Below are 25,000 nucleotides of genomic sequence, written 5' to 3' on the forward strand. Positions count from 1 at the left end.
CAGTATTGGTTCTATATACAAATCTAATCATTTAAAGAGAGCAAAATAGAGAGACAAACTGACGGTCCGGTTTGTTTGATTTCTTCTCATGATTGGACAACCTTAGCTCTATTTATTATCTATGTTAGACAAATATATAGATTATTAAGTGTTATTGATGTGGTCTTATTTCCTTAATAATTAGAATAAATCAAGCTGAATTGATCCCTTTCGTTGGCCTCAATTTCAGCTGGGTTGGTTAAAATAAGCTGTTACTCTATAAATGTAGAAATGAATAAAATATCTTCAACTTGTTTTGCGTAATTGCCGTTTTGAGTGCCAAGACTTACTAAATTCCTCTTTGTCTATTAAAGTAATTCTTTTTTTCTGGTTAAATCAGTAAAATTTTCCAGTTGAAATTCAAATTGAATAATTTGATTAATCACTCAATCGCTGCTGCTCTTTGTAAAGTCAAAGTCGATACACATTAGTAATGGTTAATGCAGCTAAGTTAATCAAGTGGCACATTCCTCAAAGCAACAGCCGAGATTATCAATTAGCAGATAAATGATATACATTCTAAGAAGACTGTGGCAATGCGAAAACCTCACCTACTGATTTATTTAATTTCCTGTTCCAAAAACTCTGTGCAAGTTTTCGTTTACAGAAAGACGGCAAATGTTGTTTGGTTCTTAGTTTTAAGACAGAGATGGTTGCAGAGAGGATGTTTGAATTGGTTCATCCTGACATTCACATTACCATGATGTGTGTGTGTGTGTGTGTGTGCACGTGTGTGTGTGTGCACATGCATGTGTGTGTATGTGCATGCACATGTGTGTGTGTGCGTCTTTACTTTCAGAGTTCATCATCATCATCATTAGCATCATCGTTTAACGTCCGCTTTCCATGCTAGCATGAGTTGGACGATTTGACTGAGGTCTGGCAAACCAGATGGCTGCACCAGGCTCCAATCTGATCTGGCAGTTTCTACAGCTGGATGCCCCTCCCAATGCCAACCACTCCGAGAGTGTAGTGGGTGCTTTTACGTGCCACCAGCATAGGGGCCAGTCAGGCGGTACTGGCAAAGAACTCGCTTGAACCTTTTTACACATGCCAAATTCCACTAAAGCTGGCCTTGCCTTTCATCCTCTCAGGGGTTGGTAAATCAACTACCAGTTGAACCCTGGGGTTGATGCAATTGACATACCTCATCCAACAAATTTCAGGCCTTGTGTCTATAATAGAAAGGATTATTATTATTATTATTATTATTATTATTATTATTGAGTGAGTGAGATAGCAGTGCATGCCATCAAAGTTCGATTCCAGGCTGTGACCTGAATAATTATAATAATAATAATAATAATAATAATAATAATAATAATAATAATAACAACAACAACAACAACGTCGAAAAATACCTTAGAAATTAGAACCCAGGTTCAAAATTTCCCCAAGACACCTGAAGAAAGCTGGAGAGTATATCAGCTGAAACGTTGTGTTAACAACAAACAAGATGAGGACAAATCTCCATCAAATGTAAATAATGTAAATAATGTATCATTCACTGAGTTAGTGATTAGAGTTTTATCTTGAACAATCATCAACAAACTCCCCATTTCTCTATTTAAATTTCCAGCCTTGAGCCACTCTTCCATGGTGGGTCATGATCTTTCACGTTCTTGGTGTCTCCTTGGAATTGTCTATGTAAATCCACTTCTCCAAGCATTTAATTTCTTTTACTAATTATCTTGATTCGTTATGCTAGCTTCTCTTCAACACAAGCCCAACTTCTGTAGCAGCAGGTTTAAGAAGTTCTCTTTCAATATTTATAAGGTGGTCATTTCCTGAACTTTGCTCTCCAGTAACATGATCTGAAATGTTAATAAAGCCTCCCCACCCCCACCCCCCAAATTCCAACTCTTATACAAACAATTGATATTCACCTTTAGATAAAACACTCCATGTATAATTAGTCTTTCCTCTTGTGAGTTTCTCAGTTATCCATTTCATTATTCCAGCTCTATAACACTTGACATCAACTTACCATATGTTCATTGTATTCTTCATCATCATTATTATAGCAAGAATTTTCTTACATCAACATTAACAAATGTGTCTTGGAGAACATCATTGAGATTAATAAATTAATATAGAGGCGCAGGAGTGGCTGTGTGGTAAGTAGCTTGTCTACCAACCGCAAGGTTCCGGGTTCAGTCCCATTGCGTGGCACCTTGGGTAAGTGTCTTCTACTATAGCTTCGGGCCGACCATAGCCTTGTGAGTGGATTTGGTAGACGGAAACTGAAAGAAGCCTGTCGTACATATGTATATATATATATATGTATATATATATATATATGCATGTGTGTTTGTGTGTCTGTGTTTGTCCCCTAGCATTGCTTGACAACCGATGCTGGTGTGTTTATGTCCCCGTCACTTAGTGGTTCGGCAAAAAGAGACCGATAGAATAAGTACTGGGCTTACAAAAGAATAAGTCCCGGGGTCGAGTTGCTCGAGTAAAGGCGGTGCTCCAGCATGGCCGCAGTCAAATGACTGAAACAAGTAAAAGAGTAAAAAGAGTAAAGAGTATAGAAATGTCCAACCATTTTTACAGAACCCAGTATCACTATTTTCTGTAAATATCTATTCTTGTAGGTTATCTAAAATATCTTTACAGAAGTGATTGTCTACCAGTCCACATGTGCCAATTACAAATGGGATGATAGATGTAATCCTTAACCATCTTAACATATCTTAAATTCAGCATCTAGGTTAGTGTAATTCTTTAGCTTCTCAACTCACTTATACGAGACATTAGGCTAATTTAGAATTTGACAGGGCACTCCGTCGGTTATGACGACGAGGGTTCCAGTTGATCCGATCAATGGAACAGCCTACTCATGAAATTAATGTGCAAGTGGCTGAGCACTCCACAAACATGTGTACCCTTAACGTAATTCTTGGGGAGATTCAGCATGAGACAGAGTGTAACAAGGCTGGACCTTTGAAATACAGGTACAACAGAAATAGGAAGAAAGAGTGAGAGAAAGTTGTGATGAAAGAATACAGCAGGGTTTGCCACCCCCTCCCAGAGTCTCCTGGAGATTTATATGTTTTTGCTCAATAAGCACTCACAACGCCTGGTCTGGGAATTGAAACCATGATCCTATGACTGTGAATCCGCTGCCCTACCACTGGGCCATTGCGCCTTCACAATTTAGTGCTTATATATTGATTATTGGTATGGCATTGAGCTGGTAGAATTGTTTGTGCACCAGTCAAAATGGTCAGCTGCATTTCATCCATCTTTATGTTCTGAGTTCAAATTCTGCTGAGGTCAACTTTGCCTTTCATTCTTTTGGAGGTGTCAATAAAATAAGTACCAGTTGTGTAGTGGGTGTGAACTAATTGATTGGCTCCCTCCCCCCAAAATTTTGAGCCTTGTGCCTAGAGTAGAAAAGAATAAAATAAGTACCAGTTAAACACTGGGGTTAGTGTAATTGACAAAACCTCTCCTGAAAGATTGCTGGCCTTGTGCCAAAATATGAAACCAATATAGAGATTATTAGTATATCCTATATGCTAAGTAGGAGTCTAGTTCACATGAGTACACTGGTACCACTGAGCTTTCTCCTCTCAAACATTGAAACCAAAAGGCCATCTGGGTGTTAAACAACTTTGCTATGTCATGGTATCTCCAAGTATTCCTGAGATCTAATGTTACACTCCTGACGCAGAGTGTTGTATCGTTTAGTTCCATAACATAAATCATATTGGTGTTATCCATCATCTCTTCCATAGAAACTATAGACATTATTCTCAATATGTTTAATGGTGAATGCTGTTGTTTCTGCTCCTCCAGTCAGATTGCATTTGTTTATTCAGGCCAAAGTTTAACACTGAACGGTGCATTGCACTGATAATTGATTTCCTACTTTTTGAAAATAATCCAGTCGACAATGGCTTATGGTAGGTTCTTTTGTCAGTTAAGAAGTTAGTAGAAAGCATTTATCTCTGTCTTTTTAACCCTTTGGCATTGGTCTATCTAGATTATTCTGTCAAATGTAATGCTTATTTATTCACATGTTTTCAATTAATATCGTACATGTTCTTGTAGCACTGAGATTTTGATGATGAGATCGTTTATTTTTAGACTGATATTCAGGGGTAAGGGTCAGGCCAGGTTTGGGCCATTGGAATGTAGAACAGGTAGAATATTTGGGTGGATGCTGAGACCCTGCTTCGGTCATGACTGACCACAGGATTGCACCTAGGAAGTTACCCTCTGAGGCACAAGTCCGGGCAAGGTTGTTTGTGGAAGACCAGCAGTCACCCATGCATACCGGCCTCCCCTCTCCACACCATTGATGTTATCCAAGGGAAAGGTAAAGGGGCCGATACAGCTTGGCACCTGTGATGTCGCAACTCATATCTACAGCTGAGTGAAATGGAACAACGTGAAATAAAGTGTCTTGCTTAAGAACACAACACGCAGCCCGGTCCGGGATTCGAACCCACAACCTCGCAATCGTAAGCTCAACGCTCTAACCACTGAGCCATGTGCCTTCACAACCGGTGGATACAACCAGTTTAAATGCAAACTTTACTCTAGCACTCAATACCCTACCAATGCCCTACAATTCTTGGGTTGTATGGTTGTGGACTGTTAAATTTATTTATTGAAAGCAGTCATACCTAACCTCGCTCAGGTTTATAGATGCCTAAAATAAATACAATCTTATGAATTCACTGTATTTTGAATAAATTACTTTTAAAAGATGGAGACAATCTTCAATTCATTAAGAAATATCAACCATCAGAAATAATGCATCAAAACAACCAGATAAATGTTTTAGCGGAATTTCAGAAAAATGGGCCAAAAATAAATATAAATATAAAATGTAAATAAAATTCTACTCTTACATTTTTTAATTTTCTCAGAAAACATTTGTTTTCAAAATACTCTATTAATTTTCATAATTACTTTAAGAATGACTTTTCCAATCAGTAACATTTTTCAGTGTCTGTTGCAGTGATTTGTGGTATATAAATATTTGTAATTTTTCTGTCTGGAGTTTAAAATTTCAGGAAAAGTCGAATTGTCTGTGACCTTTTTCTCAAATAGATATTCCTCTCTGCAAAATTTAAACTGCTTATGTACACAAGTTTAGTGTACAAGGCAGAACATACACACACACATATATATATATATATATATATATCTCCAATTACTTTTGTATGTTAAAATGGGTTGCTTTCTTAAAAGACTGTGATTACAGCCTATGTAATAGAGGTATAATAATAATAATAATAATAATAATAATAATAATAATAATAATAATAATAATAAAAACTTATCAATAGCCTGGATAGACTATAAAATGGCTTTTGATAGCCTACCACATAGCTGGATTAGGAAATGCCTTGAAATGTATAAGATAGCACCAACTCTGCGAAACTTCTTGACTGTAAGTATGAGATCATGGAGAACCACACTAACTCTGAACAGTGACAGTGAATCCCTAAATGCTGGTGATGTAAAAATTTCGTGTGGCATTTTCCAGGGTGACTCACTGTCACCACTCCTCTTTTGTTTATCCTTAATACCTCTCTCAAAGCTGCTCAATGACGCGCAGTACGGGTATAAAATGTTTGATAAAAATATAAATCATCTCGTTTACATGGATGATTTAAAGCTTTTTGCAAAAAATGATCAACAACTCAAGGGCTTACTAGCGATAGTCAAACAATTCAGTGACGACATCAGAATGCAATTCGGCCTCGATAAATGTGCAAAGGCTACCTTTATCAAAGGAAAAATGACAGAAACATCTAACGTTAACCTTGACCAACAGAATGTCATAAAAGAACTAGACCCAGCGGAGAGCTACAAGTACCTAGGGGTAATTGAAGGGAACGGAATAAGGCATTCAGAGATGAAGGAAAGGATCAGGAGAGAATGCTATCGAAGAGTGAGAGCAATACTCAAGACAGAGCTGAATGCAAGAAACAGGATTGAAGCAATCAATGCATTAGCTATACCAGTCGTGACTTACAGTTTCAATATTGTTAACTGGTCAATTACTGAAATATGTCAGCTCGACAGAAAAATAAGGAAACTGTTGACAATGCATAGAATGCACCACCCTAAGGCAGATACAGAACGACTCTATCTGCCAAGAAAAGAGGGAGGCCGTGGTCTTTTGCAACTGGCAATAACAATGAAGATTGCTACAATTGGCCTAGACACCTACCTGAAAAACTCTGAGGACTGGATGTTAAAACTTGTCTCAAAACATGAAAACAAGAAAGCATCATACTCAGTCACAAAACAGGCAAAGGAATATCTAAGTGAATTCCGAATACAACCAATTTCGGAATTAGAGATAGACATACAAGAAACAAGCACAGAAAAAGCTAGGTGCATGAAAACCGTGCCAAAACTGCGGCCTTAGATATTCTGAATAATAAATGGCAAGAAAAACCTCTCTACGGCAAATACCCAAAGAGAGCGAATAATGCAGATATCGACAAAGCCCTGACCCATCAATGGCTAATGGCCTCTGGCTTAAAATCTGAAACAGAGGGGTTTATCATAGCAGCTCAAGATCAATGCCTACCAACAAGAAACTACCAGGCCAACATATTAAAGATCAGAAGCAGTCCAACGTGTCGTGTATGCAAGCAACAAAATGAAACCATTGACCATGTGGTCTCCAAGTGCAGTCTTCTAGCGCCTACAGAGTATCTCAACAGGCACGATAGAGCTGCACAATATATTCACTGGGTAATCTGTGAAAACCTGGAGTTGCCCCATGAGAAAAACTGGTGGGAACACAAACCACCCCCAGTGCTTGAAAATGACCACATCTCACTCCTCTGGAACTTCACCATTCAAACTGACAGGAAGATAGATGCAAATAGGCCAGACATCATATTGAAAGACTTCAAACAAAGAACATGCCTCCTCATTGATATGACTGTCCCAATCGATATAAACGTATCTGTCAGGACCTACCAAAAACTGAGCAAATATAAAGATCTTGAAATAGAAATCAGCAAAATGTGGAAGCTGAAGACTAAAACAATACCTGTTGTCATAGGTGCCCTGGGAATGATAGCAAAAGGGGCTGATAGCTACCTAACTCAGATACCAGGAAACCCAAAAATGGCAGAAGTTCAAAAGATAGTGCTCATGGGAACTGCTCATATCCTACGCAAAATACTCTTTATGTAACCTCAAGGTTTAAAACAACCATAATTTTCGGTTTAAAAAAAAAAAAAAAAAAAAAACTTTTTTTTTTTTTTAGACATTAGTACAACATCCCCACCCCCCAAATATATGGCACACTAGGCATAACAACAACATGAACTTCCAACCCTGTTGTCTCTTGAGGTCTCTGGGTGAGACTTGGAGCCAACTTGTACAAATATAAAGCAAAAGTCAAACATAGAATAATAATAATAATAATGATGATGATGATAATAATAATGATAACATTGAAAAATACCTTAGGAATGAGAACTCAGGTTCGAAATTTCCCCAAGACACCTGATGAAGGCTGGAGGGGATATCAGCCAAAATGTTGTGTTAATAACAAACAAGATGAGGACAAATATCTGTCTAATGTAAATAATGTTAATAATGTACATAATTCCTCATCTCTTAAATAAAGAACTGTATTGACACTTTTCTGTTACTAGAATAGATTTTTTGGCAGAATCATGTTTTTTTTTTTGGTGGGGTGGAATTGATGAAATAAGTTTCTGAAAAATACTGGAGGAATTTCAATTGTCGCTTACTGTTTATTTCCTTCTAATATAGTTTACCTTGTGCCAAATTAAATGAAGACGGAAAAGAGATATTTTAGTTGAAGTACATTTGTTTAGATTTAAGGAGATGTGAAGACAAAGTTCAGGTGGGTCAAGAGAATAAAATAAACTAAGAGAGAAGCGGAACAAAAATATTTTACATTACCAAATACATCAGATGGAAGCACCTCTTGACACTTACCTGAAAGCAAAGTAAAAAAAAGTTGTATTAGTATTTTGTTATTTACAAATAACTATTTTTTGGCTTTTCTTAACAATTTCAAGACAATTTTTCCATTTAGCTTAAGTGAGGGGAGACATTTGGATCAGTTGCGAAAACCATACATTTTTTTTTTACTTCTAGATTTCAATCCTGAAGGAAACTGAAAATAATGATTCAATCATATATCTGTCTCTTCATTGCAATTCCTTCCATAAATACAGAAATGAATACCTTCTGAACACTTGGCAGCTTTTATAGATCTAAGACATTACATTCATTTTTTTTTATCTGTTACTAGTTTCAGTCATTAGACTGTGGCCATGCTGGGGCACTACCTTGATGTTTTAGTATATATATATATATATCGTTGGCGATTTTTTTCCTCTGTCTTCCATTCTCTGGATCTTTCCTTCACCTATGTTTCCGACGAAGAGCTCCGCTCGAAACGTTAAACCCTCCTTCTTTCCTGAGCGTCCAATAATACTATATTTGTTCCACATCCTCGCGTTGTTGTTTTTTTGTGCTTTCTTGTTTGGATTAACTATATATATATATATACGATGGGCTTCTTTCAGTTTCCGTCTACCAAATCCACTCACAAGGCTATAGTAGAAGACACCTGCTCAAGGTGCCATGCAATGAGACTGAACCCAGAACCATGTAGTTGGGAAGAAAGCTTCTTATCTCACAGCAACATCTGTGCTTATATGTTGAAATAAACAACACAAGTATAGAAGGCTTTATGGTTGCAAATATAAACAGAGACATGGTGACCCACAAACTGGAACCCAACAACAACAACAAATGGTTGCATGAAATGTCTTCTGCATGCTTTTTGCTGTACATTGATAACATCTTGGAAACTAAAGGTGCTCTAGCTGAGTACCGCAATGAGTTTGAAAGATGGAAAATGCTACTAGAATGCATTGCTGCTAGATACATTCATCTTTGAACCATGGCACTGTAAAGAGTTCTTGAGCTAATTCTAACTTTTGCAGCACTTAGGTACCGTAAATCCTCGAGTATAACCCACATTTTCCCCCCAAAATTTAAAGGTGAAAATCCCTAGTGTGTACTATATACGAGGTTAAAAATGAAAATTATTTTCTAAGCAATGTCCGAGTCTCTATTTGCTGTCCGGCAATGTTTTTTCAGATGCATTTTGTGATCTCAGGTGTGAAAATATCTTAAGCTAAGCCTGAAAGCAAGGAAGTCATAAAAGAATCATCCATAACTTGCAGTAAGCAACATTTACTAAACGTTATTACTGTTATTTCTTCATTTTCTGCAAACAAAATGCATAAAAAAGCTACACGTTTGCATTATGTTATATATACAATAATAATAAAGGACGTTACCGTATACAGTTTTACAAACCAAGGATATTATATAGACCTCCTTGACTCAAGTTAGAGAAGGGGTGCGTATTATACACAAGGTTTAGGTTTTTCAGAGGTACAGCCCCCTAAAAATCCCCTGCGTATTATACTCAAGGGTGGACTATACTCGAGGATTTACGATACTTGATATGATTGTAATTAGGTAGGAATGTCAGTGAGTATGCTGAAGGTTTTAAACTTGACGAATGTTTTAACAGCTAAGATGGAGATAAGAGAGAAGTTGCAGGAGAGAGAATCGGGAAGGAAAAAAGAGAAAGGAAGAGCGACAGGAAAAGATACTTGTGCATATGTGTGTGTGTGTGTGTGTGTGTGTGTGTGTGTGTATGTGAGAGAGAGAGAGAGAAAGAGAGAGATAATGTGGGAGAGAAAGAGAAAGAGAGTTGGACAGACAGACATATAAACAGACGTTTACACACACACACACACACACTATTAAACAGATGGAAAGACAGACACACAGAGAAGTAGATAGAAATATAAGTAAAAAAGTAGAGAGAGAGAGGGGGGGATTGAGAAGAGAAAGAAATTAGTTACAAAAAAATTGTTAGAAGGTTCCAAATCAATAGAGGCACACGATATGGTTAATTAAATACTTTTATTTTTTTTTTTTTTCAATTTTCAAAATGTTAGCTTTAATAAAATCAATATCTTTTATTATAGTCAAAAATCGATACCAATGCTAAATCATTAATTTACACACCACTTTCGACTTCATTATTGAAAATGCTTCTCACCGGCCGCATTAAGCTCTCAATGACTTAACTTGCCTTAAACACTTTACAATATTCAGCATATATTATTATCATTATTATTATTATTATTATTATTATTATTATTATTATCATTATTATTATTATTGTTATTATTATTATTATTATTGCTATTATAAATATTATTATTTTTAGTGATTTAACAAAATACCTTTTGGCATTTGTTCTAACTCTTTACATTCTAATTTCAAGTCCCACAGAGGCCAACGTTCTCTTTCATCGTCCTGGGGTACAAGAAGTGGGGGATCAATAAAATAAAGTGACAATCAAACATTACAAGCAGCTTAATTGATTCCCCGACCTCTCTCTCAAATTGCTGGCCTTGTGCTCTTGTTGTCTGTGTTTAAAGCTCTTTGAAGATATCGTTATGAAAGAATTATCATTATTATTATTATCATTATTATTATTATTATTATTATTGTTATTATTATTATTATTACTATTATTGTGGATTGTATTATTAGGTAGGAACTATGTGGAACACATGATCTGGGAGTTGTTATAGTATCTAGTATCAATTATGGAACAATATATGTTCCATTATTTTATTGTTTGCTGCTTATATTGTTTCATAGAGTTACGTGTTGTGTGAATCATATAATTTTATTGGGTGACAATTATTAAGGAATCCGTTGAGTGCCGAGAATGATTTATTTGAGTTGTAGCATTGATCTGAAAGTGTCTTGCACAAGATAAAGCTTCTATCCAACAGACTAACCTGTGTGAACTAGAAATGGTTTCAGTGTTTTGCTTCATATTCTTCTCTTCTTGTCTCACTCAGTGTTGTAATTTTTATTAAAGCCATTTCCACATTCCTGTTGTACATCTTGCACTTTTTTAATTTCGAGATTCTCATTCTTTGATCATTCCACCATTTCCTTCTTCGCAGTGTTTTGCCCAGAATGGATCAAGATGTTTATCACAGTAGAAACATTGTTTTTTGTTCCAGTTCTTATTTTATCTTGATGGTTCCCTTTGATCTTCTTAGTCTTGAAAGACATATTCCTAAGGATTATGGTCAAGTTGTCATGTGTTATGTCAAGTACATTTCACTTCTTATTTTTCCATTCCTGTTTTGGTCAATTGCCCAGCAATACAACTTTCCATTATTTTTGCTCTTGTTCCTGGCTAAGCTTTGAGCTTACACAGCTAAAATCAAATCTGCTTTAGGCCAGAGATTTGAGACCTAGTTGGATTTCATTCTATTTAACTTTGGCATCCATTCATCAGAGTGCTATAAATTAAGTTCCAGTAATTTAATCGACTATAGCTCTCCACCACTCAAATTGCAGTTTTGGTCACCCTTGAGTAGAAGTTAGGTAAAAAACCTCAATAAATATGGGCATGGCTGTGTGGTAAGAAGCTTCCTATCCAACCAGATGGCTTCACATGGCAAGTGTCTTCTACTATAGCCTTCAGCAGACCAAAGCCATGTGAGTGGATTTGGTTGATGGAAATTGAAAGAAGCCCATCATATATACAGGCTGGCCCAAACGTAGGTCTATGGTTATCCAGTGCACTTTAAATTTCTTTTAAAACATTTTATTACCTTTAAATTTCTATCTTACAATTAACTAAATTAGCATAGAATAATTGCTTCATATTTTTCTATAATTAAGATCTAAACTGTTAATATGTGTGTGTTCTTTCATCAACAGCCATTATTTTTTTCCTTTCTCATTATTATTTTCAAATCATTCACTTCCTTTGTCTAAGATAGAGTTAAAGACAGAGAAACAGTGGAGAGGAAGAGTAGACAAGTTAAAAAAAAACAAAAACAGTAGTGTGGAACTAAGAATTTATGGCCAATGGTCATATGAAAATAAAGGAGATAGTTGAATAAATGTAAATCTACTTTTGGGCCAATCTGTATATACTATATACATGCATGTGTGTGTGTGTGCATGTGTGTGTGTGTGTGTGTGTGTGTGTGTGTGTGTGTGTGTGTGTGTGTGTTTGTGTGTGTGTCTTTGTGTCTGTGTTTGTCCCCCACTACTGCTTGACAACCAGTGCTGGTGTGTTTACATCCCTGTAACTTAGCCATTTGGCAAAAGATAAGTACCAGGCTTTAAAAAATTAAGTACTGGGGCTAAAAATTCTTCGAGGCAGTGCTCCAGCATGGCCGCAGTCTAATGACTGAAGCTAGTAAAAGGTAAAACAAAATTCCTTATCTTTGCCAGTCATCATCGATGAACGTCCAAAGATGGATTGAACTTCTGTGATATTTGTACTCTTGAAAAGAGTATGGAATAATACAGTTTTTCATTTTAACTTTCCGAGTTCAAATTCCACCAAGGCCGACTTTGCCTTTCATCCTTTTAGGGTCGATAAATTAAGTACCAGTTGCATACTGGGGTTGGTGTAATTGACTGGTCCCCTTCCCCAAAATTTCGAGCCTTGTACCTAGAGTAGAAAAGTATAATTCCTGGTTGCTTTGTTAGTTATTTAATTTCACTCACACAAACACACACATATGCACATACTCATGCATGCACACACACACACACACTCACACACACACATATATATGTGTGCGTGTGTTTGAACTTATGTATATGTATGTTATTTGTTTACATTTGCTCCTCTTCGAAATGCAGATAAAAGTTATTTCCAGTCTCCTGTCGACAAACCATCTGCTACCTTCCCACCTTCATACAGTCATAGGAAAACAATAAGGGTTAGAGGCAGGAAATGCATTAAGCTGAAAAAATGCTTCAATAATATATTCATCTAACCAATGCTAACATGGAAAAATGAATGTAATAACAAATGAACAAATAAATGAGCTTATAAGACAATCAGGTGTTAGTTGAACTATTCTGCATTGTGTCTGCAAATGTATTTCAATTTAAAGCAGAAAGGAATTAAGAATGTTTCTACTTTACACTGCTGTCAATTGACTCTGGATGCCAACTACTGTCTGGGTATATTACTTACTTATCTTTAATAATTTACAAGACACCATACAGATATGGGTTACAGAGAGACAGGAAGTAAAAGAGAAAGGGAAAAAATGGAAGAGAAAGAAAACACACTCGTGACAAATTTTTCTCAAGAATTTAATAAAGAAAACAGAAAATCAAATAAAATAATTCCCAGTGAGTTTCAACAGCCATTATTTTTTTTTCCTCTCTCATTATTATTTTCAAATCATTCACTTCCTTTGTCTAAGACAGAGTTAAAGACGGAGAAACAGTGGAGAGGAAGAGTAGACAAGTTAAAAAAAAACAAAAACAGTAGTGTGGAACTAAGAATTTATGGCCAATGGTCATATGAAAATAAAATATCAAGTTATTGACAGGTCAAGATCATTATCTCTTTAAACGGTTCGAAGGATGTTGGCTGATATTTGTTTTAGCAGTTCTACTTTCACTTTCAAATTTTTTTGTAGCACACATTTAAAAAAGGCATACATGCACACACGTATATCATACATTAATTTTAGCACAGATGAAAGAACACACATACACACACACACACAAACACACGTGCAGGAACATGCACATACATATATATATATATATATACACACACATACATATATACTTTATTAATAGCTGTTGCTATGATTCTAAAGACAAAAAAAGAATTGGAGAGTCGGGTAATAAATATGAAAAAAAAAAAAAAAAAACTAAATGAAATTAAAAAAATTAATTCAAATAAAGATGTATATAAAATTAAAAAAAAAAAGGTATTAAATAAAATTCTTTTCTGAAATTATTTAATGCTTGAATAAGAATTAATTCAGAGTGGAATTCAATAAAATTCCAAAATTAATAAAAGACTTCCTTTTTCGTATTCTTAGAGATCAGACAAGGTTAATAAATGAATGCAAGGTAAAAACCCGTCTTCCATTCATTGTGTCCTTCAAAAGAGATGTTATGAGACTCGGCTATTGATATCTCATTGCTGCATGTATAAACTTCACTTGGGTTATCACAATTTAACATATACTTTATTTATTTATTTATTTTAAGTATAAAATGTTAGTGATGGGTATTCAGTTTTAGTTTGCATCAGAGCTGTTAACCTTGCACCCAGTTGTTGAAATCTTCTCAGAACAAAACTATATCATAACTAATAACACTGGTATATTTTTTTTTAAATGGAAATAGTGTACTAAAAGTATTTAATGGTTTTTAAATGCCAGTGAGGCGAATGATCTTGTCAAAGAGATCTATTCCAATGTTTTGGAACTTCAGTGACAAAGATAGAAAGAATTACTCTGAGAAAGTTACTCAGAGGGAATTGCTGTGAGGGAGTTGCTTGGAGGGAATTGCTGTGAGGGATCTGAGAGAATTGCTCCAAAGATGTTGCTCAGAGGGAATTGCTCTGAGAGAGTTGCTTGGAAGGAATTACTCCAAATGAGTTGCTTGGAGGGAATTGTTGTGAAAGAATTGCCCAGAAGAGTTGCTCTGAGGGAATTGCTCTGAGAGAGTTGCTTGGAAGAAATTACTCCAAAGGAGTTGCTTGGGGGGAATTGCTCTGAGAAAGTTGCTCCAAAGGAGTTGCTCAGAAGGAATTGTTCTGGGAGAGTTGCCTGCAGGGAATTACTCCAAAGGAAATGCTTGGAGGGAAATGCAGTGAGGAATCTGAGAGAATTGCTTCAAAGAAGTTGCTCAGAGGGAATTGCTTTGAGGGTATTCCTCTGAATACAAATATATTTAGACATTGCAGATATGAAACTGTTTGTTTACCTTACTTTAAATTCATTTTACCATTTTTCTAAAATACCATGTAAGGTGTTGATTTAAAAGAGTTGATAAAGCATCAGGTAAAAGGTGCACTTTTAGTTTTGGTTCTCTGTAGTCTGAGTTCAAATCTCAATAAAGTCAACTTTGCCTTCCATCCTTTCACATTTGAGCAGTAAAGTTTTCGGATCAATACTTTATCTCTCTCTCTCTCTCGAAGAAATCAGTTGTCTTCAGAATAGAATAGGAATGGTCTTCACCAGATTTAAAATGCTTGAGACAAGCTGTGTGCTATGCCACAATGGCATTTCTGTGATGCCATCAGTGGGTTAGGACTCAAAGAAGGGAGCAAAAAAATTACTTTATGCAAAACGGTTTTTGCATTAGGGTTTCAAATTTCCATGTTGCTGATACAAATAATTTCAAAGGTGGATGACCGCTCTACCTCTGGCCATAATGACCATCAAGTGTACATAGAACTATTTTTATTTAGAAATTAGAGAACCAGAAACATAATGGATGTTGCCAAGAAGTACAACATAGTAAAATACCAATTCCTTTTTCTAAGTATATATGATCAATAATTCAACACAATAGTCTCATTCCACACTTTTGCACATAAATGAGTGTTATGTCTGTAATGAGAGCATCCATAAGCATGACCATATTTTGGATTTATTGAAAGAAAATAAATTGAAATATGTGATTTTCATTGCTTTTGCTGATTAGTGAGATATTAAGTAGAATCCAACATGGAATCAAATTTGATTAATAATTCCAATATGAATAAATTTCCAACCAAATTGTGACCACCTCCAATGTATTTTGTCTTAGTGTTGTTGATTAGTCTTAATAGTTATTTGGTGCCAGTGGTGGTTTGAAAGTGAACTTTTAGGTACCGAAAATATTTCAAAAACCATCAAAGATCCAAGTTTGGAATCAGGAATCAGAAAACTAAATTTCAGAACTTATTCCACTATATGCTACAAATACTGTATAGAGCAGTTAATTAATTACATAAATTGTTATTTATGTACACAGAGTACCACAGAGACAACAGTTAACAGCTGTAGAAGAATATGAATAAAAAGAATCAGTGGCCTTCATCATAAACCAATATATTTCCCTGTACTATCAATAATGATAATCATTTTTAAGAATTTCTAATAACCTTGGGGTTTGTTAATTTGAGCCATTCCAGTACTTAATGGGTAGGGATTTCATAGACTTCAGGTGTGGTAATGACAAAGTGATTAAAAAAAAATGATTAAATATATTTTAAAGAAATAAGAAAAACAGGAACAAGAATTTAATCTTTATTGACTTTACAAAGATATTAGTGACCCAACAGAGATTAATCCCAACTGGGGACCAAAGTGTGGATCATAGATGCAAAAATTACATCACCAAAGTTTAAAGTCAATATTCCTGGGTTTTATTTCTAGTTTTTTTGTTTTACTATATTTGTCTGTCACCATTTGTTTTTATAATAAGGATTCCTTTTAATTTGTTACAAAGAAAACTTAGAAGTATAGGCACAGGAGTGGCTGTGTGGTAAGTAGCTTGCTTACCAACCACATGGTTCCGGGTTCAGTCCCACTGCATGGCACGTTGGGCAAGTGTCTTCTACTATAGCTTCGGACCAACCAAAGCCTTGTGAGTGGATTTGGTAGATGGAAACTGAAAGAAGCCCATTGTATATATGTATTTGTGTGTATATGTTTGTGTGTCTGTGTTTGTCCCGCAACATTGCTTGACAATCGATGGTGGTGTGTTTACGTCCCCATGACTTAGCGGTTCGGCAAAAGAGAGTGATAGAATAAATACTATGCTTCGAAAGAATAAGTTCTGGGGGTCGATTTGCTTGACTAAAGGCAGTGCCCCAGCATGGTCACAGTCACATGACTGAAACAAGTAAAAGAAAAAAAGAGTAAAGATTAAGTAAACCAAATGGGTGAGTTTATTTCTTTCAAATTCCAGTGAAAGTACATTGGTAAACTTTCACAGCAACTGTTCCCATTTCTCTTCTCTTCAAGTCGATAAAGCTGATCTCCTGATGGATAATGACTAAAAATAGTCCGGCACTTAATGTTATTTCATTTACATATGGAATAAATAATTCAGAAATAGCTTTTGTGTGTTTTGTTTGGTGAATAATATAAGAAGTAAACCCAAACAGGATTTGAAATCAACCAAACCTTTCCCTGTAAACCTATTGCTTTCAAAAGCACCAGAACTAAAACCATGAATACAAACTGTTGATTGTTGTGAGGCTTAGATATTTTGTATATATTATTAGTCTACATTGATGAAAGGAAATAAAATATTGGCAGAAATTCAGCAGAAACCTGAATGAGAGAAAAATTTGAAAAATCAATTCAAGGCAAACTAAAATAGAAAATGGAAGATATAAAAGGAAATGGCTATTCTTCAGGAAAGATTGGCTTTTTAGCTGGTGGTGTGATTAAGATTCCATCTGAAGAACTTTTAAAGGCTTCTCTGTTTTTAAACTAAGAGCTTTCTTTATCTTGATTTTGTGGATTGAGGTTTTCATATGAAGATAAAATATGGAAAAGAGGTCCTGAATAAAATTGCTTTATGTTCTGATATTTCCAGACATTGTATGCAAGACAATGGTTGTAAGCAATTCTTGTCTTAAGTATTTTAGAGAAAGTAAACTTAACAAGAATCCTCAATGAATGAAACAAAAGTCTTCTGTTAAGAATTCTTTCTTTCTTCCTTGTTGAAAATATTGAATGACAATAGTTAGTTATAGCCAAAGAATTCTGCGACTAACCAAATAGCTTCATTTTTGTTATATTCACAGAAATTTTCTTGCATCGATCTGAATGCCGAATGCTATTGTAGTAAAGAAAACATTTCAGCATTCAAAATATTCTGTTTTATTGATAGAATAATTTGGAAAGAAATGAAAACAATAAACAGATAATTTTGTCTTTTACACTAGTATGTTTCTGAAATGTTCTTGCATCATACTATGCCGACATTGAGGAAATATGTCAAGAGCTCTATCGCTATTCATGCATATGTTGTGATATCAGAATATTTAAGTACAATATATATGAATAAATTTATCAATGTGAAAGGATGAGCTATGCATGTATCCATGGCGTTAATCAGAAAAAGTGAAAACTACATAAGATATCAAATTTACAGTAGAGTAAGCTTTTTATGCAATAAGGTATGATGTACTGTTTGGTGTAGTGAGGTGGAAGAGTGCAGTGTTTGGTTAGAACATGCACACACACACACTTCAAAAAACAGCATCTGCATTGTGCTATTGTGTTGCTGCTGTAAAGCAAAATTTAGTGTCACTTCAAAAACACTTCAATATTTCTATTGTAAGCAGTGATAGAGTTGTATAAACAGCACAGATTCAAAGTAGATGCTTCTGTAGCATACAGTTAGTGTCTGTCAGTTTGGATTTTTTGTGTTCAAAAGCCACTGCTGTTAAATTTGTGTTTTTTTTTTATCTCTGTTGTGAGAGTTGGGAGGAAATAACTGTATGAAGCAGGGTGTTACGATGTTACAAGTGATGTCCCACTGTATGGCACTTTGTGGGTGTTAGTGGCATTATTGCTTCAGGGAAATTCTGTGTATGGAAACTGTACAGAAATCCAACTTACAAATAACATACACAAAACATTCATGCATTTATGTAAATAAATATGCTTGTATATATATATATATATATATATATATATATATATATATATATATATAAATGTATGAACTGTATAAATTGATATTGAAACATAAGCAGGTCAGTTGCTCATTGGATCCTGTCAAACCGTCCAACCCATGCCAGCATGGAAGGCAGATGTCAACTGATGATGAGGATGATATATGTTTCCATTTGTATGTATGAACGTATGTATATATATATATATGTGTGTGTGTGTGTGTGTATGTATGCCAGATCAGATTGGAGGCTGGGGCACTCTTCTGGCTTGCCAGTCCTCAGTTAAACCGTCCAGACGTTAAACAATAATGATGATATTATATATATAGTTCAAATTTACATAAAACAAAAGATGAAGACAGATGAGGAAACAAAAAGCAGGTATATTAGTTTGACACTCAGGAAGAATGGAAAAGTCATTGACGTTTCGAGCCTATGCTCTTTAACAGAAAAGATTGAAAGGTGTGGGGTGGGGTGGGGAATGGGAAGAGTATGGACCCAAAGTGGAGAGAGAAAAATGTGTAGGGATTAACAGTGAATACTGTAAACAATGTAAATAATGTAAGCAATGTAAATAATGTAAACAATGTAAATAATATAAATGATATAAATAATGTAAATAATATAAACAATGTAAATAATGTATTTACATTGTTTACATTATTTGCATTATTTACCTTACCTACCACACTTGTTTAGAAATATTTCATTTGACTTACATCATTAACATTTCAGTGAAAATTATGAATTTTGCATTTTAATTCTCTCTTCTGACACACCTGTGTCTATGTGTGGAATGTACTCTTTTAGTGAATGGTTTGAGTGCCTGGTTTAAAGTAGGGGTTCTCAACCATCTTTGGACTATGGACCCCTTTGATTTCTTCCCTCATAGGTATTTGGTGTTAAAAAAAAACTCATTATATTTTTATAATTAAATATTATTAGGACTTACATAAAAGAAATTGTTAAAATATTTTGTGTATGGGAAGCGTATAAGTGATTTATGGTTAATTAGGTTTAATGACAAAATCTTAAGTGGACCCCCACTGGGAACCTATGGTTTAAAAGGAAACAAAGGAATGAAGGATTTAATGGTAAATGTCCATCACAGATAAGCAATGGAATTCTGAAAGCCGACTTGTGTCTCTTTTAAAGTAGATTTATTTCTGTGCTGTGTATATTTTGTCTTTCTTGATAGAAGTTGTGTAAATAAACCAAAATCAGGAAATTTCATGAGGGGCTGTTGGTGCCTGCAGCTAAAAGCACCGAATGTCCTTACATGATATTTCTTTTGAATTTTGGCAAAAGTGTGTATGAAAGAGAGAGAGAAAGAATGAGTGGGAAAAAAAGAGAGAGATAGATAGAGAGAGAGAGAGAGAGAGACAGAGGAAATGTATGTGAGAAAAAGAGGAAGGAGGGAATAATGGTCATAAACACAAAGAATGAGAGCGAAGAATTTCACTTAGCATCACCAGAAATCTCAATTAGGCTGCATTCACCAATTTCCATTTTGGTCTCTAAATATAATAAAGTCAAGTTCAGTAGGTGAAGTGAATAAACTTGATTGGCTCAGACCTCGCGTATTACTGGTGACTAATCAGTCTTGGATGAATAAGAAATTAAAATTGCAAGTCACCAAGTATTTTGGTAAAGTTTTGCGTTCTGTGAGTTTCTCCATTTGAATGTCAATATAATTGAAATAATATTCCATCGAAGTTATTATATGAATATAATGAAGTATTATAGTATTATAGGAAAGTATATGATGTTATACTGAAATAGAATTATAGTATAAATGAGAAACAATTATAGAATTCTAGGAGACTGGGCTGTTGGATGTGTTGAAGTGCCCAGACATATAACCAAAGTGCTTATTACTCACACACACACACACGCAGTGACTAGATTAAAATGGCATATGGCATAGCGGTTAAGAGCATGGGCTACTAACCCCAAGATTCCAATTTCGATTCTAGGCAGTGACTTGAATAATAATAATAACAATAATAATAACATCGAAAAATACCTTAGGAATGAGAACCCAGGTTTGAAATTCCCCCAAGACACCCGATGAAGGCTGGAGGGTATATCAGCTGAAACATTGTGTTAACAACAAACCTGATGAGGACAAATATCCATCAAATGTAAATAATGTAAATAATGTATTCTTGTTTTAGGGATAATAGATTTGTACCCAACAAAAATATGGAGTAGCCCATTAGATTAACATAAAGTTGTTTTTATTATAACTGAACATAAAAACAAGCACTAACCAACACACACACACATGTATATAGACACACATACACACACATGAATATACATATATATTTTAACTGAAACAATTATAATATATTAAAGTATAAATCATAACACACACACGTACACACACACACAGCTATATAGTTATGCATTTATTTGTCAGATGTCAACAAGTGGAATTCAAGACAGAAGGAAGACAGACCCTGCTATAATTGTGAAAGCTTGTCTCTTATCTATTTCCTACCACTGAGCACACCAAGTGGACTCTGTACAGTCTTAACTTTCAGAATAAGTGTTGAATATGTCATTTACCGGATGATCAAACCATCCTGTCTTGTCTCATGGCATGAAAACTGCTGATCAATGGGACGTCATGTTTACGAGGGAAGTAATCAAACATCATTGCTGCATTTCACTGACACGTAAAAGCACCAACCGATCCTGGCCGTTTGCCAGCCTCCTCTGGCCCCTGTGCTGGTGGCACGTAAAAAGCACCCACTACACTCTTGGAGTGCTTGGCATTAGGAAGGGCATCTGGCTCTGTAGAAACACTGCCAGATCAGACTGGAGCCTGGTGCAGCCTCCTGGCTTCCCAGACCCCGGCCGAACTGTCCAACCCATGCTAGCATGGAAAACGGACGTTAAACGATGATGATGATATATATATATATATAAGTGTAAGTGTAAACACGCACACAGACATATATATATAATATATATATATATATATATATATGTATGTATATATATATATAAGATGCCATGCTGTGTTACATGTGTGGTTATGAAATGAACTTCGAAAGATCTTCCTTCCGTTGCTCTTTATTGTTGTCAGCAAGTATCACAGGTACACTGGGAAAATCTGTGGCTGATTTGTTGTTTCAGATATTTAAACTTTACAGTCATCAAATTCTTGGACTGTTTAATTCTTGGATTGGTTTCTGGGATTGTTTAATAGATAGAAACATGAATAGATAACCGAATAAATGTAAACACAAACAGTGTCCTTACATGAAATAAAAGCTTCAGTTATCACACACACACACACACACACACACAGTGGTACTCAATATCCTTTTGCTAACAACATATTTTCACTGACAATGCTTGTATCTTCAAACCCATTCTTTAAATGCTTCTCCCTTCATAAATATCCTTTTACAACTCATTGATCTCAGCTAAACAAACCACAATATGTTCAATACCTAATCATAAATTAGCAATAAAGATACGTACCAAAAACACTAAAATTTAAAAAAAAAACTCTTCTCCAACAACAAAAAGGTATTTCTGATGACTAATATGATTTACAAATTCATAGGTAAACACAAAAGGTGTAAATTTTATGACTAATGTTTGCATTAGACATACATATATGACCTATTTTCACCAACCTACTATGCATTTACAAGAAGATGCCACTGAAACACATTATATTACCCAATAGAAAGCAGAAGCAGAATGAGATAGAGAAGCATTTCTTACATAGAACAACATAAACCTAAAAGATTAGTCCTGAAAGCTATATTAATAGCATTATATGAAGCAACTTTCAGAATGGTGTATTTTAGCAATAAACTAAGATCAGACATTATTTGCTCGTTTGCCGAGAGAAATATGAACATCGATGACTGGAAAATTTGAAGATCTGAAGCAACGAATGAGCCACAGACATACCAATGTACCGGTGATACTCACTGACAACAATAAGAGCAACAGCAGGAAGATCTTTAAACATCAATGGAACTAAGAAATTTATTGTTCCAAACTAAACATAGGGCATTAATGCAAAAATGTGAAAATTCCTTCATAAAAATGTTAAACACAAATATAGTGACATTTTTAATAAAACTTGGTAAAGGGAAGCCAAAAATATGAATCTACCTCTCTGACTTTTCCTATCTCCCTCTTCTCTTTTTCTAGCCACAAGCAATCAGCCTATACACACACATCTTTATCTCTCTATCTATCTACATATATACACAGATATATGTGTGTGTGTGTGCAGGCCTCATAAAAAGCCCCTGTGTCAGTGACATGTAAATAGCACCCCCGGTACACACTGTAAAGTGGTTGGCATTAGACGGGCATCTGAGTTTAGTAACTAAATCAAAACAGATGATGGCAGTCGGGTACAACACTCTGGCTAGCCAGGTTTGGTCAGACTGTCCAACTCACACCAGCATGGAAAACGGATGTTAAATGATGGTCATAATCATGATGATATATACAGAGAAATTCAGTATCTGCCTGGATATTATATACCCCATCTTATTATATATATATATATATATATATATATATATATATGTAATTAGATGAGTGTTTTTCCCTTGTTAAAATTTAACACAGAAAAAATAGATAAATAGTTACCAGGGTAGCAAAATATCACACAAGTAAAGAGGTTCTAACTCCTTGTTTTTAAAGGTAGAAACTTCGGGTTTACGTGGAATTTTTTGTATAAATTTGTTTTTTCAAACAATATTAACAGCATTCAGTAAATCACTATACACATCCATTACTTATTATTACTATTATTATTATTATTATTACTATAATGATGATAATAATAATAATAATAATAATAACATCGAAAAATACCTTAGGAATGAGAACCCAGGTTCAAAATTTCCCCAAGACACCTGTTGAAGGCTGGAGGGTATATCAGTCGAAATGTTGTGTTAACAATAAATAAGATGAGGACAAATATCCGTCAAATGTTGATAATGTACATAATTCCTCATCTCTTAACTACAGAACTGTATCGCTGTATAAGTTTGAGATTTAATGAGAAGATACATAATGACAAAAGGAAAAACAGATTTCACTGAAATGGCTTTAGTCAGCTTGAGGCTATAGTGGAGGACACTGGCCTAAGATGTCATGCTGTGAGATTAATGTTAAATCGTGTGGTTGTGAAATGAACTTCTATGATCTATTGCCGTGCCTGTGTCCATGCATACACATATGCACAAACATATATTCATATATATAAACATACATTCTTACACACACACACACACACATATAAACAGCTGGTTGCTTGAATTGATTGATTGATGGACAGATGAATAGATAATAGAATAAATGAAAAGACAAATGGTGTCCTTACAAGAAATAATACTAATAATGGTTTCAAATTTTGCCACAAGGGCAGTAATTTTGGGGGAAGGGACTAGTTGATTACATTGACCCCAGAGTTTAACTGGTACATATTTTATTGACTCCAAAAGCATGAAAGGCAAAGTCAACCTCGACAGAATTTGACCTCAGAACATAGCGACGGGCAAAATACAGCAATTTCGTCCAGCATGCTAACGATTCTGCCAGCTTGCTGCCTTAATAATAGTAATAATAATGATAATAATAATAACAATGATAATAATCCTTTCTACTGGAGGCACAATGCTACAGGTTTGTGGGGAAGGGACTAGTTGATTGCATTGACCCCAGTGTTTCACTGGTATTTAATTTATCAACACCAAAATGATGAAAGGCAAAGTCGACTTCGGCAGAATTTGAACTCAGGACATAAAGACAGACGAAATACATAGTGATGGGCAAAATACAACAAAGTATTTCACTCGGCATGCTAATGTTTCTGCCAGCTTGCTGCCTTAATAATAATAACATTAATAATAATAAAAGTAATAATAATATAATAATAATAATAATAATAATAATAGTACAAAACCAAATATATGGCACCCTAGGCATAACACCAACATGAACTTCTAACTTGTTGTCTCTTGAGGTCTGTGGGTGAGACTTGGAGCCAACTTGTACACATGTAAAGCAAAAGTCAAACACAAAATAATAATCATAATAATAATAATAATAATAATAATAATAATCATAATAATAATAATGCTTCTCACAAAAAGCACAAGACCTGATATTTGAGGGGAGGGGTGATTTGGATTACATCAGCCCCAGAACCTCAGCTGAAACTTAATTCATCAGTACCGAAAGGATGAAAGGCAAAGCTGACCTCAGCAGAATTCGAACTCTGGACGTAAAGACAGACAAAATGCCAACAAGCATTTTGCCCACCATGCTAACGATTCTGCTAGCTATTATTATTATTATTATTATTATTATTATTATTATTATTATTAAGAACAATAATAATAAGGATAATGATGATGATGGTGATGT

General features: G+C 34.9%; 1 long non-coding RNA gene across 1 annotated transcript in view; it reads left to right on the forward strand.

Moving 5' to 3' along the window:
- Window positions 1-24,390, forward strand: part of LOC118765517 — a 29,344-nt gene extending 4,954 nt beyond the window's left edge. Inside the window, exons 3-4 of the long non-coding RNA XR_005001380.1 lie at window positions 7,901-7,904; window positions 24,358-24,390. This is a non-coding gene — a long non-coding RNA (uncharacterized LOC118765517). The remainder of the gene's footprint in view (window positions 1-7,900; window positions 7,905-24,357) is intronic.
- The last annotated feature ends 610 nt before the right edge of the window (window positions 24,391-25,000 follow it).

The sequence above is a fragment of the Octopus sinensis genome, linkage group LG12, assembly GCF_006345805.1.
Source record: "Octopus sinensis linkage group LG12, ASM634580v1, whole genome shotgun sequence".
Classification (NCBI taxonomy): domain Eukaryota; kingdom Metazoa; phylum Mollusca; class Cephalopoda; order Octopoda; family Octopodidae; genus Octopus; species Octopus sinensis.